The sequence below is a fragment of the Crocuta crocuta genome, unplaced genomic scaffold, assembly GCF_008692635.1.
Source record: "Crocuta crocuta isolate KB4526 unplaced genomic scaffold, BGI_CrCroc_1.0 scaffold64, whole genome shotgun sequence".
Lineage (NCBI taxonomy): Eukaryota > Metazoa > Chordata > Mammalia > Carnivora > Hyaenidae > Crocuta > Crocuta crocuta.
The window spans coordinates 15,030,462-15,050,199 of record NW_027530640.1 but is presented as its reverse complement, the minus strand read 5'-3'; positions in this window follow the sequence as shown (position 1 = coordinate 15,050,199).

Here is a 19,738-nt window from a genome sequence, read left to right as displayed (position 1 = left end):
CCAAGGAGCACAAGAAAACCAGTCAGCCTGACGGCTAAGTTACTACAGAGGTGCTTTTCTTTGTCTTAAAATTCAGTATTTTCAGTACTTGAAAATATGCATATCATTCTTCAAGAATAGTTTGTAAATGACCCATTTGACCCTTAAACAAGAGGGGGCTAGTGATGCCAAGTGTGTCTCCCACCCGCAGTTAAAAATTCATGTATAACTTTTGACTTCCCCAAAACTTAACCACTAATAGCCTATTACTGATCAGAAACCTTCACGATAGCACTGACATCTAACACATATATCATATGCCATCTATGTTATATACCGTATTCTTAGAATAAAGTAATCTAGAGAAAAGAGAATGTTATTAAAATCAAAAGAGAATACGTTTACGTACTGACTTGTATTTATTGAAAACAAACAAACAAACCCATGTAAAAGTGGACCCATGCAGTTCAAACCCACTTTGTCAAAGGTCAACTGTATTTGAAAATAGTAAAATTGCATGGAAGGACTTGCTCTCCCAGAAGTTTAGATTTAGTATAAAAGCTATAATTGGGGCACCTGGGTGGCTCCGTAGATTAAGCATCTGACTCTTGATTTTGGCTCAGGTCATCTCATGGTTGTGAGATCGAGCCCGTCCTCAAGCTCCATGCTGGACATGGAGACTGCGTAAGACTCTCCACCTCTGCCCCTCCCTAGCCTACATGTACACACGCTCTCATGCTCTCTCTCTCTCTCTCAAAAAAAAAAAAGTCTATAGTTATTAACATAGTGTGGTACTGGCAGAAGGATGGAGGAACAGGCAAATGAGACTCCAGAAAGAGATGCCGACAGTAAGAAAATGTATGTGTTTAACGCTAAAGGTGACAACTGCAGAGGAGGGGATAAGGATGGCCCTTTATAAATAAATTAACCTACTGGAATAATTGTGTCCTGTTGTGATGGTCAGTTTTATGTATCAGCTTGGTGAGGCTATAGTCCCATTCTTCAATCAAACAGTAATCTAGGTGTTGCTGCAAAGGTATTTTGTAGATGTGATTAAGATCTACAACCAGTTAGCTTTAAGGAAACTATTCTAGATCGTTGGAGAGGGCGGAAGTGTGCGTGCCTGACTGAATTGTTTGAAAAGCCTGGAGACAAGAACGGAAGTTTCTTTGAACAAATTCCACCCGTGAACGGCCAGTTCCTGCCTGAGAGTTCCAGTCTGCTTGCTGGTGGCCTGCCCTGAAGATTCCAGATCTGCCTAGCTGGCAGAAAAACCTTGGTCCAGAAAATATTAATTTGCAGCAAGAGGGGAATGGTTAAGTCAACTGCAGTACCTCCCTGATTTGGGATTATGCAGCCATCAAAAGGATACTTACAAAATCCTTAACAGAACAGCAATGCTTATGCTATCATTTGAAATAACAAACGATCATAGTGTGTTTTTAAAAAACTGTGCATGATTTATATGAAATTCGAAGACAGGCAAAATTAATCTATGCTGTTACCCTTGGGGAGTGGTAGTGATTGGAAGGAGCAAGGTGGTGGGGGTGGTTTCTGGGATGTCGATAAGGCTCTCCTTAATTCTGGGTGCTGGTAACATGGGTGTGTCCAGTTTGTAGAAATTCTTTGAGTTGTCTTGTGTGTGTGTATATGTTATGAAAGGATATGTTATACTTCAAAAAAAATTTTTTTAAGATGTGATTCCATCTCCTGGTGTTTTCATTTATGTAGACCAACAGAATCTTCTTTTATTTAACCTTTTCTGAGTTGAGCCACCAGCACTACCAGCCAAAAGAGTCTCACTCAGTTGAATACCAAGAACAGACAGGATGGTCCTGTGGTCCACCCTGCAGAGAGGAGCATTTTATCAGAACTCTGTGTATAAATGCCAGCTCATAAAAAAAAACCCAAAAACAAAAACACACCAGTTTTTAGTTGCTTTTATTATTGTTGAAATTTCCTAGAGACAGTGCATGTCCACGTCTGTACTGGGCACGCCCCAGGGCACACTGCTCCAACTGTCCCCTCCCCCTCCCCTCCACCCCTCGTTTAGTCTGCAAACACAGTAGATGAAAAGCATACATAGATTTTGAACTATATATGATCCCAGAGATACTCCATTCAATCTGTTTATGGATAAGGAACTGAGACTTGGAGAAGAGAATAAATTTGGCCAAGAGCTGGTTTGCACTGGTCCAGAGAGGCACGGACAGTAAGAAGCAGAGCGCCTGGGTAAGCCGTGAAATGGATAACCAATACGAAAGAAATACCCTCAGTGGGCCTGGCGCCTTTCTGTTGCCACATCCTCCCCTATCTGCTGCCTGTGGGTAGAGGTGGGGGATTTTTTTTCTGTCTCCTGCTCTCATGTTTTAAGGATTCAGCCACGTCAATCAGCTCAAAGGACTCATCTATTTTTATCCAGACGGAGATAGTGGCACTTGGACCAGGTCCTTGTCTCAAACGCAACCCAACAGCTGGGCTGGAGAAGGAGAAACCTCACAGAATGCCTGGTGCCTCTTCACACTGGCACACGCCTGCTTCAGATCGGGCGTTCCCAAAAGGGCTTTTGGGGTTGAAAAGCTACTGGGACTGTTTTTAAGACAGTGCACAGATGTCTGTGAATTAGGGGACCACCAGTGTTTATAGTTTTACATAAAGTGATGAGGGTAAGATTTAGACCCTAGACTCACCCTTCCTGGATCACAAAATTAGGTGTTTTCAAAACAATAAAATCCCCACGGCAATCCCTCCCCCCCCACCCCTCCGCCGCCAAATACCCTACCCCTTAGTCACTCTTAGCCTTGGTTAGTTGCAAACCAAACAGAAAGGCTACTCTTTCTATTTCTTCTCATGCCCTTCATTTTGTCTTGCAGGGCAATGAACTACTGAAATGAATTTCCTTGGATGAGAAGGAGTGGGTAGGAATGGAACAAAGTACTGTTATTAAGATCTCTTTTCTGTTGGGCCATTTGGACCTAGCAAGATCAAGCATATGAAAGTTCTGGATTCACATCCCCCCTCCATGAGTTACAGGCTTTGTGAGGTTGGTCAAGTAACTCTGTGCTTCAGTTTTCTCATCTGTATAATGGAGCTCATAGCCTCATGGGGTGTCCAAGTGAAATGGAGACTGGTTCTCTGGTTAGTGTCCATGGACTGCAGTTATCACATGGCCAGATTACTCTGCAAATTCCTGACCTACATCTCCACACTCGCCCCATCCAGCATCCAAACCCTAAGTGGTACTCACTGGATCACTGAGTTGGTCAGCAGTAATGCTTGGGCTCAACTCCAGACATCTTGAGGATTAGACCGGTACTCATTCATGTCTTTAATGGCTCTGAGCTACATTCAAATTGACCAGAAAGACACAAATTATTATGCCTGGCACAAAAGAGCACAGGGAAGATGAGGCTGAAGAATGCAGAGAACAACTCCCCCCACGGCATCCTTGCCCTGACCAGCAAGCAGGCCAGCAAGCCTCCCCTTTGCAGGTGGGAAGCACTGTTGAGGCTGGAACAGTTGACATTCTTCCGCAGGCTGGTATCCCCAAGTCCACACAAACCTTCTTCCCTCCCTCCCTCCTTCCCTTTCTTCCTTCTTTCCCATCCTTTTTTTTTTCAATAGAAGCCAAGTATTCTAACTCCCTTCCCAGATGGGAGGCAGGATAGTGAGCCCCTGTGGCAAACAATCTTTTACACAACCTGGAAGACTCTTTCAAACCATTCCTGGGTGAGCACATTCCCTGCATGGGGCTTCTGCAGTCGGAGGCTGTCTCCAGGGGTAATTTTCTCCTTCATGGTTTAAGTCTGGGATGGCCAGTGAGAAGAAATGCTTCTATTGTGCTTTGCTGGTTTCAACAGAATGATGGGGACGAGGCCCTTTGGCAGCTCTGTTTTTCTCAGGTTGAGCCCCCTGTGGGTCACAGTTCCTTGGAGCGGTCTCTGACCCCCACATCCTCCTGGCACCATGAAGGTCTCCTTCCCAGGCCTCAAAGCTTTTTTTCTGTTCATTTAATTATTTCTGTATTGGTGCACACTTTACTAATGCAAATCATTTGTTCATGGCCGCCTTGTCTCCAGGTCTATGAGGTGTAAGAGAGCAGGGGTAGGGTCTATCTCAACGACAGCTGTTAACGCCAGGTGGGTGTGGATGGGTTATGTGCATGAACGTGTGGGTGGATGGATGCATAACCCACTTTCTGCTGCTCCTGCTTAGAGAAACATGGGTCAGTCACTTCGCTTCTTTGGGCTTTAGTTTCCCCAGTGATAAAGAATAGGCTTCTGTGTTCCCTTACAGTGCTAACACCCTGCGATTCCATGAGCAAGGGGCCACAGCAAGTTAACCTCCACAAGACAGGCTCCCACATGTCAGCACAAGGAGAGGCTTCCAGGTTTTCAGCTGGCAGTTATGATACAAGGTTGTGCCATGCTGTTATCTATGTGACTGACTTCAGATGCCCTGGGGTTACAGCCCTCCACCCGGAGTGCGGGGGAGATGTTTCTGGCCCAAACCCAGCTGGAAGTTGAGCATTTCACAACAGCTGAACAGATATTCCCCAGGAAGGCTATCAGGGAGGAATGATAATGTCTACTGCATCCACATTGGGCCAGGCCTTCAGTGGAAGCTTCTTTTACACGTGGGTTCTGCCCTTCACTCTCCAGTGCCTCCTTATTTCTCTGGAATGTGTTCCTCTGAACCCTGAGCTCAAGGCTCAGGCAGGTCAGGAGTCCCTGGACCCAGCCCCAGGCTATGAGCTCAGAGGGAGCAGTCTTACAGCAGATACACAGAAATGACTTTGGGTGGCATGACTAAGGGCGTCATTTCACACTGTGGTTCATGAGTACCAATTTTAGAAAGATCCTCCTCCTTCCCTCTGTGGGCTCTTTCTAGTCCTGTATTTTAACCTGCAAGAGAACCGTGGTAGCAGTTAGTGAATTTGATAAACCTATGTCCTCTGCTCTTTCTTCCAGCCATTAAGAGCAGTTTACATGGATAATGAAATCAAAATGCACTGATCCCATGAACAAGCAAGTCCATGTTCAAGAATCTCTATTACAACTACACTTGCACTTGAGGTGTGAAGTAACGTGTTCAAGGACATTCAGTGAAAATTTGTTATAATAGCAAAAGATTGAGAGGAGCTTAAATGTCCATCACCAGGAGATAAGTTAAATAAATAACCCTTATGATGCAGTTCTAAGTAGTCATTAAAAAAACTGAGACAGGCATGTCTATATTTACTGATAGAGAAAAATTCCCCAAAATATTCAAGTTAGAAAGCAAGCTCCAGACAATTGTTTAGACTGTGCTTAAAAATTTGCTCAAAAATTAGCATACACTTCAATGCCTGTGTGACATGAGTGGTAAATTGTGTCATCCCCAAATTCATATGAAGTCCTCAACCCTCAGCACTTTTGAATGTGATCTTACTTGGAGATAAGGTCTTTGTAGAGCTAATCAAGATAATATGAGGTCATTAGGTTGAGCCCTAATATGACTTGTGTCCTTGTAACAAGGGGGAGTGTGGACACAGGTGTGCAAACAGGGAGAACTCCTTGTGAACATGAAGGCAGACATTGGTGTGATGCCTCTTAAAGTGACAGAATGCCAAAGAATGCCAGCAAGACACCAGAAGCCAGGCGAGAGGTATGGAACATACTCTCCTTCACAGCCTCCAAAAGAAACCACCCTGCTGACTCCTTGATCCCAGACTCCTAGACTTAGGCAGCCCTAGTAACTAATACAGTGTGTGTGTGTGTGTGTGTGTGTGTGGCTTTCTTCTTCCCACTTCCCCCCCACCCCAAAAATGTATGTATAATTATATATACAGGGGCACCTGGGTGGGTCAGTCGGTTGTGCATCCAACTTCAGCTCAGGTCATGATCTCACACTTTATGAGTTCAAGCCCCGCATCAGGCTCTCTGCTGTGAGCACAGAGCGAGCTGCAGATCCTCTGGCCCTCTTACTCTCTGCCCCTTCCCCACTCACATGTATGCCCTCTCTCTCCTCTCTCTCTCTCTCAAAAATAAACATTTAAAAAATAATTACATATACAGGCAAATAAAAGTAGCCTTCTAGAGACTCTACTCCCTGTCCAGAAAACATTCACGTCTTCGGGATCTAACTTGAGACATCAGTATGCTTCATCGTCTGGTGCCAAGTCTGATGGTTTGTGAGGGGCCTTGGCTGGGAGTGCTGTCCTGGAGGGTGAGGACCCTGGGCTCAGGGGAGCAGAGTTCATCAGCCAAGGGGAGTGTCTAAAAGGTGCAGGGAGGGGCTCTAGGGGCACGAGCTATGAACATCTGCCATCTCTGACCCATGGTTGGGATTTCAGGTTAGTTTGGGGGCACAGGGGTTAGTATGCAAGTAATACCTTGTGTAATGGGGGGCCCCATTATGATGGAGCTTTGCTGCAGTCTAGGGTCAGACAGGTGGCTCCAAAACATGTGAGATGGTGACTCAGCTCATGCCTGAACTGGGGCCAAGTGTGTGCAAAGAAATCCTCTTTCCTTTCTGAAGTAAATGGGCAGATGGATAGTCCCTGTGTGAGTCACGAAGCCTGAGGCCCCAAATGGCTGTGCAGATGGAGAAAAATGAGATCCCGTGCAGGAGGCTCCCATCTCCTCAAACGGTGGGGTCTGACCCCTGCATGGGCTGCACCTGCCAGAAAATAGAGTGTCCAGGAGGCAGTCTAAGCCCCCATGACAGAGGGGGCACAGAGACTTGGCGTGATCGTGGGCACTGCCAGGATCTTGGCCACCTTCCGAAGTAGAAATGATCAGAAACTTGGAACAATACTCAACGTGGAAGAAATTAGAATGAAGGCTGGTAAGGAAGTGCCAGGGTCAGCCTAACCCTGCTTCTAAATATCATAGGAAAACGACCCTGTGTGGAAACGGACACCTAGGTGTCAGCATTTTATGCTGTTTACAGTATTTTTCTACTGAGTGGATCCCCTCTCTGAAGGATAATAGCTAAAGCCTTTTAAACAAGATTAGCTCTTTGATCCCATTGGAAAGCATATTTCCCCAGTCAGTGAATCCAAAATACAATTTGTGTGTGTGTGTGCGTGTGTGTGTGGTGGTGGTGGTGCAGAAAGACTCCCTTCAGAGATCTGCTGAGAAGGCAGGGTACCAGAAAAATAGGCGAAGAAATAATACAAGTTCAACTGAAGACATTTGAGACAAAGGTGAATTTGGAACCTTGAACTCTCTCTTTCATAGAATCAACATGCAAGTACTTAGGCGAAATCATGAAGCTCTAGCAAAGGGCAGTGCCTCCCAGGCACACTGGTGCTCTGGGGCACTACAGGTGCATTATATCCAACCCTTCCTATGACGGCCAAGTTCAGCGCTGGCAGCACAGATCACCAGGACAAAATCCTGGACCTTGAAAAGCATACAGTGTAAACACAGAAACCACCACGAGGCAGATTCGTAAGTTATAATGATGAAGACACAGAAAATGCGCTCTGGGAGTCCGGAAGAGGAAGGAGACTGGGAGTCATCTGAGCTGAATGCGAAGGGCAGGTAGGAATCTTGCAGGGTGGAAAGGGGGACAAAGGAGAGTGCATGCAAGGACAAGAGCTCGCTGAAAGGCCCTCTAGGGAAGGACTTAGGAGCAGAGAGGGCGCCCGGGAGCACTTTGAGATGCCCGAGGGCTCCGTGTTCAGGGCAAGATGAAGCTGGACGGGTGGGCAGGGCGAGTGTGGTCCAGACGCCACTCCTGAGTCATTAGGAGGCCGACACACGCTTTCATCATGGCGGGAGAGTAATCCTATTTCCTGCCTCGGAGGTCACCTTGCCCTTAACATGCAGAGTGAAGGAGAGTGAAGTGGACGGGGAACTGGTGAAGGGAGGCTAACCAGGGTGCTGCTAACACAGTGCCCCTGCGAGCTCACAAAGGCCCAAGGGTCCGCAGGGGAGGCCGTGAGGAAGAGGATCAGAGGGAGTGATGTGGCACGTGGAATGGATAGGACCTCCTATTTGGTAGGGTTTTGAGGAGAATGACGGTGAGGTTTCTGTCTTGGCTCGTGCCATCCCCCCAAAGAGAGGGGGAGAAAGTGGGAGTGAGGTCTTATTTCAGAGAGGCTGAGTCTGAGAGGCCTGTGGGTCATCTGACTAGAGAGGTCCCAAGGGCAGGCAGAGACACGGGTATGGAGCTGGGACAGAGAGCTGCTGGAGTATCTTTCTGATGACACAGTCCTGTGAAGCTTCCATTCCTCCAGTGTGGCCAAGGCCACTGTTGACGGCTTGGTGGGAAGTGCCCTTCTGACACCCTGGGTGTGGTCTCACAGTCCCCAGAGCAGGACGGCTCTCGTCCCCTCGCTCCATGGAGGGGTTGGGATTTGCACAGGCCTGTGCACCTGGCAGAAGGGGAAGGGAAAGCACGTTTCACGCCTCTGGGGCCTTCCCTTGACAGCCATGTGTTTTCCAGGTGAGCTGCTCACGTGGGGTGGGTTCCTGCACAATCACACAAGCCTCAGGAGCCTCGGGTTCAGCTAGCAAACTGGAAGGCTGAGGTGGGAGAGGTAGGGGAGGAGGCAGCTTCCTGCCCCTGAGGCCTACTGGCATCAGGAAAAGGACCACTGAAAGCTACAGGTGATTGGTGTCCTCAGAAGACAGGCCGGACTGGAGAGCTAACAGAGAATCAGAGAGGGTCCGGCAAACCTTAAGAGAACTGTTCTGATTTTAGATAATTTCAGTGTTTATTTTTATATTTGAGACAGAGAGAGACAGAGTACAAGCGGGGGGAGGGGCAGAGAGCAAGAAAGGCACAGAATCCGAAGCAGGCTCCAGGCACTGAGCTGTCAGCACAGAGCCTGATGCTGGGCTCGAACTCACGATCTGCAAGAGAATGACCTGAGCCAAACTTGGACACTCAACTGACTGAGCCACCTGGGCAACCCTAGTTAATTTCTTTTTTTAAAGAAAACGTATTTATTTGAGAGAGAGAGAACCGGGGAGGTGCAGAGAGAGGGAGAATTCCTTGCAGGCTCTGTGGTGTCAGCAGAGCCCAAATAGGGGCTCAGTCTCATGAACCATGGGATCATAATGTGAGCTGAAATAAAGAGTTGGATGCTTAACTGACTGAGCCACCCAGGTGCCCTTGGATAATTTCATAATAATATCATTGTAGCATTATTTTACACCTGAAGATGCTTTCATGTGCTTGGACATAAAACTGCTGTCATTTGCACTCTCTTAATTGACTGAATGCCATCCTCATGAGTTTGGTTCTGTATCATAGTTATTATCCCCATTTTATGGAAGAGGAAATTGGGGGGCAGGGCAGTTAATTGACCTGCCCCCAAATTGCCTATCTGGTGAGTGGTTTATCTGGGATTTGGAACCCGTCTGTCTGACTCCAGAGGCTGCCCCCTTACCCACAAAGCCACAGGCTCCTGGGTGCATGTGTAAGGCTGATGTATTCTATGGCCTTTTGTACTGCTAAAAGCACTCTCTTATACTGATGTCTCCAAATTGACAGAAATGGGGCCAAGACTAAACCTTTAACCTGAAATGGCTTTCCAGAGTTCTCTGGGGCTAGAAGGTGGGCCCAACATCTGGGACACTGCAGTCCCTTCCAAGGGTATGAGCTAAGACAAGGTCTCAGAGAATACCTCAGTGGCCTCTACCACGTACAAGGTGCACCTCAGGAAGCCTGCATTTCTTCTAAGACCACACACGGACCCCGAGCCCTGGACCCCCACTGCTAAGAGGAATTGAAAAGAAGCAAATTACACAAGGCCAGTGGGGAGGTGCATTTTGTACCACAAGACCAAAAAGTGCTTTCTACCAAATGCTCAGGTTGCTTTTGTACAAATTTTGTTTCTGACTTCTCAACTGTTTACAACAGATTCAGGGGTCTGCTAATGTTGTTAACTGATATAACCACTGTAAGAACTACCTGTCAATTATTATGTGCTGGGCAGCTTTATAAAAAACGTAATTCAGATTTACAGAAAGGCTTATAAAATAGTGAATTTCTGGATACCATTCACCCTGATACCTCAAATATTAGCAATTTACTGAATGTGCTTTATGTATCTATCAATGATTTTTTCCTTTACCATTTAAGATGCTATAGATCTGATGCCCTTGATCCCTAAATATTTGTGTGTATTTCCTAAAAGCCTGCCTAAAAATTCTGCTTCCCAAAACCATACTGTAATTATGTATATCATATTAACAATGATGCAATACAGTTATCTAATCGATAAACCCTACTCAGATTTCGACACTTGTCCCAATAATGTCCTTTCCAGCTAAAGAAAATCCACAGTTAGGAGCTGCATTCACTCGTCCTGTCTATGGACATCTGGAACATTTCCTGAATCTCCCTATTTCGTGACATTGACATTTTTGAAATCAAGAGCCTTATTGGCTTATTCTGTAGAACACCCCTCAGTTTGGTTTGTCTTCCTTGTGGCAAGATCCAGATTACACACTTTTTTAGGAATTCCACAGAAGACACGATGAGTTCTTTTTAATGCTTCATAGCAAGGACAGGCTTTCAAACAGTCCCAGTAAAAGGGAGTGTCTGCTGGGTTTCTCCACCGTAAAGTCATTATTTTGTACTAAGATACCATAAGATTATACAAAAATTCTATGATGAATCATCCATTGATAATTCTCGACTGACTCAAATATTATTATTATGGTTGCCAAATGGTGATATTTTAGTTCTGTCATTCCTTCTACAATTATGAGTTGCTGGCAACTATGAAAAAGAACTTTCCTATATACCTTAGTTATTTATACCAGCAGGGACTCAGGAATTCTTCCTTTATTCAGTTTTTAGAATTCTTTACTATCATTATTTACTTTGATACTCCAACTGTCCCAGATGTTTGCCAGGTACTCTCTGAATTCTTAAAACAACTCTATGCGGTGGGGATTATCAAACTTCCCAGATGTCCCTCATGCTCACTGAAGTGGGGAATGGATGAGCTAAGGCCTCTGACCGAGCTTAGTTCTTGCATACTGGCTTCAAAGCAACAGTGTCAGCCTCAGGGCCACTTGACCTTTGCCTTGCCTCTTGCCCTCAGCAGTCACCACAGGAAGTAGGATTCACCAGTTACACTGCCCTCAGGAATGAGCCTGGGGTGGGCTCCCGTCTCCTGCCTCCTGCAAGAAGCCAGCAGCAGAAGGAATGCATCATCTCCCAAATACTCTGACATACACAATCTGTACATAGTTCTTGGCAAGCCGTGAGCCAACTTCTGAGAAGAGTCTTGGGGGTGGGGGTGGAGAACCAACCCCTTTCCTAGGCTCTGACTGAAACCAGTGCCAATAAACACAAAACAGCTGTTGATTCACAAAGTACTGCCTGCCCTTAGGAAGCATTACTGTAACCCCAAACTAAGATCACTGTGAAGTAAGTGACTTGACTCCACAAGGGGTTTTTTGTCGCTTCTCCCTCGCTCTACGCTCGTCACTGCTACTCTGGCTGAAACGGGTCTGGGCTGCAGACGAAGCCATGTACCGATGTCACCTAATCAACTATGTCAGCTCTTAGGAGACGGAGCAGGGGTGCGCTGATAAAGGTTTCACAACCAGGTCTTCAAGGGACAGGCTGATTGGGAGCTTTGGAGATTTCCGAAGTGTGAATGCTCCCACCACAGCCCATTTCCAGCTACCAGCAGCTTAACAGCCACCTCACAGGATTCCTGTATGGCTCACAACTGCACCTCTGAGCGGGGAGGAGCCAGCTCTAGCAAGGGACAATCCTGAGCATAACATTTCACCAGCTTTAGCGGGTGCTTGTGCAGGGAGGGGCGTGACAAGGATGGCAGAGAGGAAGGACGAGGGGGTGAGGGACGGTCAGCCCAAGCCTCTAGAGAGGAAATTCCTGTCCCCTCCACTGCTCAAGATTTGTCCCCTGCAGCCTAGGGTCTGAGAAAAGCAATACGACATAGGGCTTGAGGTTCTTCACAGAACTTCCAGTGGCCTCAGGGTTGCCTTGAAGAGAAAGCCAATGGAGGGACACTGGTGGAACGAACAAGGAGGCACAGGAAGTGGAACGTAGAAGTTTCTACTGAAACACCAGTACTTGATGTGTGCGTTTGGCAAGCAACAGGTCACACAAACATAAAAAAAAGAGATTAAGTTTGCCTGTGGTATTAGCAGTGAGCCCAGCTCGTGCCAGGTTCTAAACCACCCTTTCTAACCCTCGCTGGAATGGGAAATGGGTACACATACCACCCTCTCTCCTGCCATGAAGAAATCTCAGAGTGGGTTTCCCGGTCCCCGAGGTGCAGACTGAGTAAATGCCCAGTGGCTGCAAACTCGGTATCATCATGTGACACAGGGGCTACTCATTCAACTGCCAGAAATCTGGTCATCCCCGTTGCCAGCTGGGACCCATCATGGTTTCAAAGGTGGGGGGCTGTGCCGGTAGCCAGGAACAGAAACGATGCAAACCAGTCCAAATACCACAATGTGTTAACTGTAAGGATGAAGGGATCATCTGGGATTCTGTAATAGAGCACCAAGTACACCCAGGTGTTGTAAGAAGATACAAAGCAGCTGAGGACTGGGGCAGCTTTTGTCCTTGCACCAATCTTCTCCCTCTGAAGACGGGTCTCCTGGTGTCTTTAAATCTGTACCCAGGACAACACAGCCACGGGTAACAGCTTGACATCAGGGGGTCTCCTCTCCTGTGCTCATGTCTAAGGGCAACTCACCTTAGACGTCAAATTTACTGCATTATGACAACCTTTGGCTTAGGCATCTACCCACATGTAGTTCTCAGGGCCGTGTCTGAAGAAGCAAGAGGGTAGAAATATATGATATGTAAGGCTGTCCTTCACAGGGGCGATGGACAGAACTCCAGGACCAGAGGATGCTGTCCCAGGGCAGGTCAGCCTAATGAAGGAATGGCTATGAAACAATGTAACAAACGTCTAGATGATTTCTGAAGATGAGAAATTATATAAAGTACATTAAGAAGTGCCATTTCACCGAACGGAAACAACCTTAGAAGTTATGCTTTCTTAGACCCATTTTAAAGATGGAGAAACTGATACTCAGAGAAGATAAGGATTACCTTACAGTCCTAAAGTTGGGAAACAGCAGAAGCAGATTTAATGTCAGGTCTTCTGACTCCAAGTCCAGGGCACTTTCTTCCTGGGAAAGGATCAGATAATCAAGTGGGAGAGAGGAAAGCACAGAAATCACTTTGAAGTTTTAGCTAGAACTCAGAACTTCAGCTAGAAGTGAAAGAATTCAACTCAAACTGTTTGGAGCACAGTGAGAATTTAATGGCTTATGTAACAGAAAAGCTCAGGTTGAGTCGGGCCCCACAACATGGGACGTTGCTCTTCTAGGTCTTTCTTGATGCACACTTGGGCTTCCCAGTTCTGAGTCGGCCCCCCTTCTAAGGAGACAAGATGGCCACAAATCCTCATGGCTTCAGATGTTGAAAGAAGAGTCTCATCGCAACAGTCTATGAAATCCAGAATTTGGTTCTCCTTGGACGTATTAGGTCCTGGCTTCCTCCGGAATCAACCAATTGTTGTGGCTGAGTGGATTTGATGATGACCTAGTCTGGCCAGGTTCATAGCTTGTCCAGTGGATGCAGGAAAAATAAGGTGCTGTTATCACAATAAGGAATGAAAACTGCACAACAGGCAAAATCAACAGCTATTCCTCTTGGGGTGGGAAAAGCAAAGGGCACTTGAACCTGAGTTGACCTCAGGGGCACAGAGAGCCTCCTAGCACCTGGATGTGGATATAATCGTAGGTGATGAAGAGCTGGTGCCTCTGGGGTAAGAAACATATAAAGGAACATTGGAGAAAAGATGCTGGGGCCATACTGGGAAAAGCCCTGAATGCCATGGTGTCTTTTTTTTTTTAATGAGGCCACGAGAGCTTCTGAAGATTTTTTGATCAGGGGTGTGCTGTGGTCAAAATTTGGAGGAGAAAAACACCTTGGAGATTATTTTTTTTTTTTTTTTTTTTTTTTAATATTTTATTGTCAAGTTGGTTTCCATATAACACCCAGTGCTCATCCCAACAAGTGCCCTCCTCCATGCCCATCATCCCCCTTCCCCTCTCCCCCTCACCAGCCCTCATTTTGTTCTCAGCATTCAAGAGTCTCTCATGGATTGCCTCCCTCCCTCTTTCACTATTTTTCCACTTCTCCTCCCCCAAGGTCCTCCATTAAGTTCATCCTAATCCTCCTATACGTGCAAGCATATGGTATCTGTCTTTCTCTGCCTGACCTATTTCGCTCAGCATAACACCCTCAAGTTCCACGCATGTTGCCTTGGACATTTTCAAATGTTACACGTAAATGAACACATTATCTTTTGTGAGCCATGAGTGCCCTCTTTGCCTGTGAAGGTTTCCTGCAAGATCTGGAATCACTTTTATCTAGAAGTCCCCCAGACAAGAAACCTATGGAGAAGGAGAAAGAGCAGCAGCAAGATATCTGAGTCTGATTAGATACATTTGCCCCCTTTCAGGGCCTCCAACTATGTAGCCTCACCCCAAATGGAGGTGAGGTCTGAGGTCTGAACTTGGGTGACTCTGGAGTTTCTCAGATTCACATTCATGGGATGGTTGAGCAGGTCTGGGTGCGGCCCCCAGGGTGTGTGAACATCTTTCTGAACTGAGGAGTACTTTATGCCATCCAATTCCACTTCATGATTAAGCACAATTTATTGCCATTTTTTATTATTACAACTGACTGAGGTGGGGCCGGGGGGAGGTCAGTCAGGACAATCCCAGGGTAAAATGTCTCAACACTAATGCACCATTGGGATGGGCCAAATCATCAAGTAACGACTTGGATCAGCTAGGGTTGGAAAAGTGTGGTCAGAGGGCTCTCCTTGTTCTCATGGGATCCAGTCATGGCTTCTTCTGGTCCAGAACAGAGAGCCGACGTCAGAATTTATAAAATAAGCTGTGCTTGGGGCGCCTGGCTGGTTCAGTCGGTTAAGTGTCCAACTCTTGATTTTGGCTCAGGTCATGATCTCATGATCATGAAATCCAGCCCTGTGTTGGGCCCTGTGCTGGGCACGGAGCCTGTCTGGGATTCTCCCTCTCCCTCTGCCCCTCCCCCACTCACATGAGCACTCTCTCTGGGGAAACAAAAAAAGCTGTTCTTGCTGAGTTCTGGCATCAAAGCTTCTCTTGGTGAACTCATTCCACAATTGGTCAAATGAGAACAGTGTTGGTCAATTTTATACTGCAATTAATATTTCAGATCTTCTGCTTGTTCTCTGAAGCGACTTCTAAGAGGTACACTATGAAAACCTCAACGTATGAATACTTCCGACAGGAGTATAAAGGTTCTCACATAAATACGAGAGACATAAAGAATTCATGTTAAGATGTCATTTGAGGGCTGGGGAATGGTACTTACCATGCTTGTAAGTATGGTACTTACTTGGTACTTACATACCAAGTATGGTACCCTGATACTATGAATATCTGTGTGACCCAGCTGTGACCTGTATACCTTGTCCCAGGACAAAGTCCTGGCACTGTGGACTTAACCAGGCCTTGTGCCCATTTCTTAACCAACCAATCACCCTGGCTGGGTGGATTTGGTGATCTCATACCAGAGCAGGGCCACCAGCTCACCACTGGATTAAGGGTTGATGCCAAACTCATGGAAGCCAACTCCATGGTCCCCAAAGGAAACCTAACCTGAGGTGCTGGGGCAAGAAGAAGGGGTAGTGGATGCCAAAGAGGCAAAAACAGTAAACATTCCCTTGGGGGTGAGGGAAGTTACGGGCATGTCAGGGCTGGAGCTGCTGACACCTTCTTGACTTGGGATAGCATGGGAGTTAATAATGTAAGCTGTGGTGTCAGCCTGCTGACAGAGTCTGTGCTCTGTTACTCATTAGCTCAGTGACTCTGAACAAGTTACCCTCATCTGAGAAGAAGGTAACCATAGTACCTATTTCACAGAGTTGACGTGAGGATCAATAAGACGGGGCCCATAAAGCCAGGGGTACAATGGAAGTGCTCCATAAATGAATGACACTTACTTTGTCACTGTCATCTCAACACAAATAGCCCCATGCCCCTCACTGTTGGAGACCTGGGTGAGTCCCATTCTATGAGAAGACCTTAGTGGAAGTCAGGTGGTGCCTGTATCCCATGAGTACTCACCTGCTGTCTGCTTTGAGTTCTCCTGCTGTCTCCTCTAGCTCTTTTTCAAATCGCGTTAAGCTCAAGAGGGGGTTAAAATGCCAAGAAGATTCTCTATTTTTTGAGCATTAGCAGATCAGGCTAGAAACGCTTACTCTCCCACAAGAAGACACATGCTCATGGGATTTCCCTGGCAATCCCATAAGAGCCCGAAGGACTGTCATCGGCAGCTGGATCAGGGTGGGGAAAGGGACTGCTTTCAAATTGTTAAATTTTAAAAAATGTGCACACTACGTATTTCCAGCCAACAAAACACGGCTGGGTCTTCTGCAAGGGCTACCTCCTTGCGATGTCCTCAAGGAGGATGGGATCAGCCAAAGATTGCAGCTGGAGTCCGTGGGGCTGTCCAGGGGTGTCTGCACAGAGCTCTAGAAATGGGGAATCTATTCACTCAAGATGAGTGAGCAAAGGGCTCCTAGGAGAAAAGAAAGTTTTTCATGAAAACACATCCTGCTGTTATTCCGGCCAAGGCAGAACGAAAGCCGAAGGTTTGAGGGAGACTGTGTTGCCAGAGCCCTTTCTGAATGGCTCGGCTGCCGAAGAGGCTAAAATGAGGCTGTTGATGTCGGTTGTGAAGAGGGAGGATGCTTAGGTGGGGAACAGAAGAAACAATTCAAAAACAGATGGAAAAACTTCCATGCCATCAAAAAAATGCTGACACAATTATGTAAAATCATGTGTGTATACCTATAAAGAAGTTTTTAAAAATTAAGAGCATATGGACTCTAGAAGGAGACAGACCTAGGCTGAAAGTTGTGACACCACTCCCTGGCTTGTGCGAGCTCCCTCATCCTCAGTTTCCTCAACTATGAGATGGGGCTAATTATGGTACTTCAATCATAGATTTTGAGGATTCAGTGAGGTGATGCACGTATAAGAGTGTCTGGTACCTAATAAGACAGTAACACGTTAGGTGATGCTGTCGGTCACTGGGAGAAAACAGAAGCTAAAATGGGGTGGGGGGTGGGGGTGGAAAGTGAAGCCTAGTTTTCCAGTAAGCTCCCATCTCCTCGTGCTCCAATCACATGGAACTCACCTCTGGCTCTCTCTCCTTCTCCCCGCTTTGTGCCTTGGTCCTTGCTGTCCCTGAGCATGGGACACTTCTCCAATGGTCTAGAAGCCAAACTCCTCTCCACCTTTTGAGATCTTCTCCAATGTCACTTCTTCTGGGAAGCTTTCTCTGGTACCTCCCTCCCAAACAGAAAGGATCACTCTGCCTTGAGCCTGAGGCCACCACATGGCAAATGCAGCTTCTCATACACTTGCCTGTCACTGAGGCCAACTGTGAGCTCCCTGAGGACAGAGATCATGTCTTAAACATCTCAGCCTTAGTAGCTCCTGGTACCTAAGAGATGGCCAAGAAGTGTTTGCTGAATGCAAGCACAGAAATGGAGGGTGACTTCTCTGAAAAAAAGCAAGGCCAGTAGTTCTCCACTCTAAAGAAAGAGAGAAAGGAAGTAGACATAAGCTGCATCATGGGAAACTTGAGTTAGACACAGAGAATTCCCTTAGAGTGTTAGATGTCAGACCAAATTCCCATGGGACAGTGTGGAATTTCCTGGACATGTCATCTTCAAATAAGAATACTTTTGGAGGGGTAGGGGGTGATTCTGATGTGGCTTTGCCTGAAGGCAGGCCCTGAGCCTGGTATGAAGTTCCTAAAACCACCTATAAGCAAATCAGATGACAGCGCAGGGTCTTGGGTCTCGTTCAGTTGGTTACCCAGATGGCTTCTTATATCGAGCACGAGCGAACAGGCTGGGAAAGAATGTGGCTGTGTGTGCCTGAATGGAGGGTGGGAAGCCTTCCTCCACTGAGCCTAAATCCCAGGACGGGAGCAAACAGAGTAGCGTGCCAAAGGTCACCAAGTCATCTTGTATCCAAGTACCCAAGTCTAATGACACCCAACTTCTTTCTTTTAGTAAGAACTGTCAAGTCCAACAGGAAGGAGGAACTAGAGTGCAAAACAGTGCTTTTAGGCTTTCTGTCACTTGGTCACCCGCCCAGCTGCTACTGGACTCAGTTGGGCCCTGGGCTGGGTGCTGCGTGGACATGGGTGAGCAAGGCCTGGTCTCTGCCCTTACTGAGCTATTTATTAAGAGGAATATGACACCAAACATTGTATGATGAAAAATGAGTTGCTTATAGATAGAAATTACTATGAAGGGGCAAAATGGTGTAAGAGGAGAAAAGGCAGGAACAGACGGGCTACCCTTTACTGTTATGACTTCACTGCATCTAATACAGGCGAGGCAAGCTTCTTCACTGGGAAAGGTTTAGAATAGGCAGGAAAAGTTCATTTAAAAAACATCTTTCCAGTAATGTATGACAACGGTTCCAAAGAGGGGACAGAGCCACAGTGTCAGAAACATAAAGTTTTAGTTTTAGGGCAGGCACAAGACTTGGAAGGTAAAATATGATTTTGTATCTAAAGCCCCAAATGAATTCAAATCTCAACTAATTTGCCCATTGGCCTTGTGAAAGCTTATTAGCTCCCTGGGTTTTAGCAAACAGAGGCTGGGGCCGGCCTCATGGGGTCAATTACGGGAGATAGGATGCATAGTGTGACAGGCTTGCTAAGTGCTGTGGGATAGAGGGGGACGCAGTTTTGATCATTTCTAATGGAAGACTTCCTGCTCTGGTCCTCAATGCCTGCTGCTGGTTGGGAGTGCAGGGGGGAACTGTGAAGGATGTAGCCCCTCCCAAGGCAGGGGCCTCACCCATTTACTAAGCACTTACTCCACTGGTTAGAGGCTCCCTTGGCTATGCAGGTCTAACTCTGCCAATCTTACCTAACCCAGCATAATTAGTTGCAGCTTAGTTTGGTATTATTAAAAGCAAGGCAAGCCAACGACACTGACACATTTGGGTAGGAGAGAGATGTTGTATCTCAGCAAAGATTGAAAGAACTGAGAAAAGAAGGAATTGAAGCCCAGATTTAGTTCCCAACAAAGCAAACATGTTTAGGGTCAAAGCAAATCTTTCATTTACCTCATTTCGAGTGACAGTCAAGCCCATCTGTGACCAAGGTGCTCTTATAACCAATCATGCAGCCAGAGCTAACAAGTGAGAAACACCAAACCAGCCACAAGGTGTGATGCAGTTTGTGCTGAGTGTCTACTAAAATCAAAATGAAAATAAAAACCTCTTCTGTTAAACGGTGCTCCCCACAATGGCCATCAGACACATGTGTGCCACTCACAGGTCTCACCTGGGTGCCGTGTGACCTCACGCACGTAGGAGGCTTCAGATGCTGGGAGAATTTTCCAGGGCAGGCGTAAGTTTGGAGATCGCACAGTGCTGCAAGTCTGGGCTGTTTCCAGGGGTAAGTCAGTGCATTCTTAAGTGACAAACTAGCACAGTGAAAGGCGGCTCATGTGTGACACCCACATTCAACAGGGCACCCCCTCAAAACCAGGCACTGGGAGAGTCTCCACCCCAACCCTCTCCTTCTGAGCCCTCTGCTCTCTGCACAGAAGCTGGGAGCCAGTTGTAAATCTGGGCCCAGGCAGCAGCTCTGAATGTGTCTGGAAGGGACATGATGAATGAGAAGACTCAGTAATAGGAGCTGGCCTGGGACATGTCACAAGTTC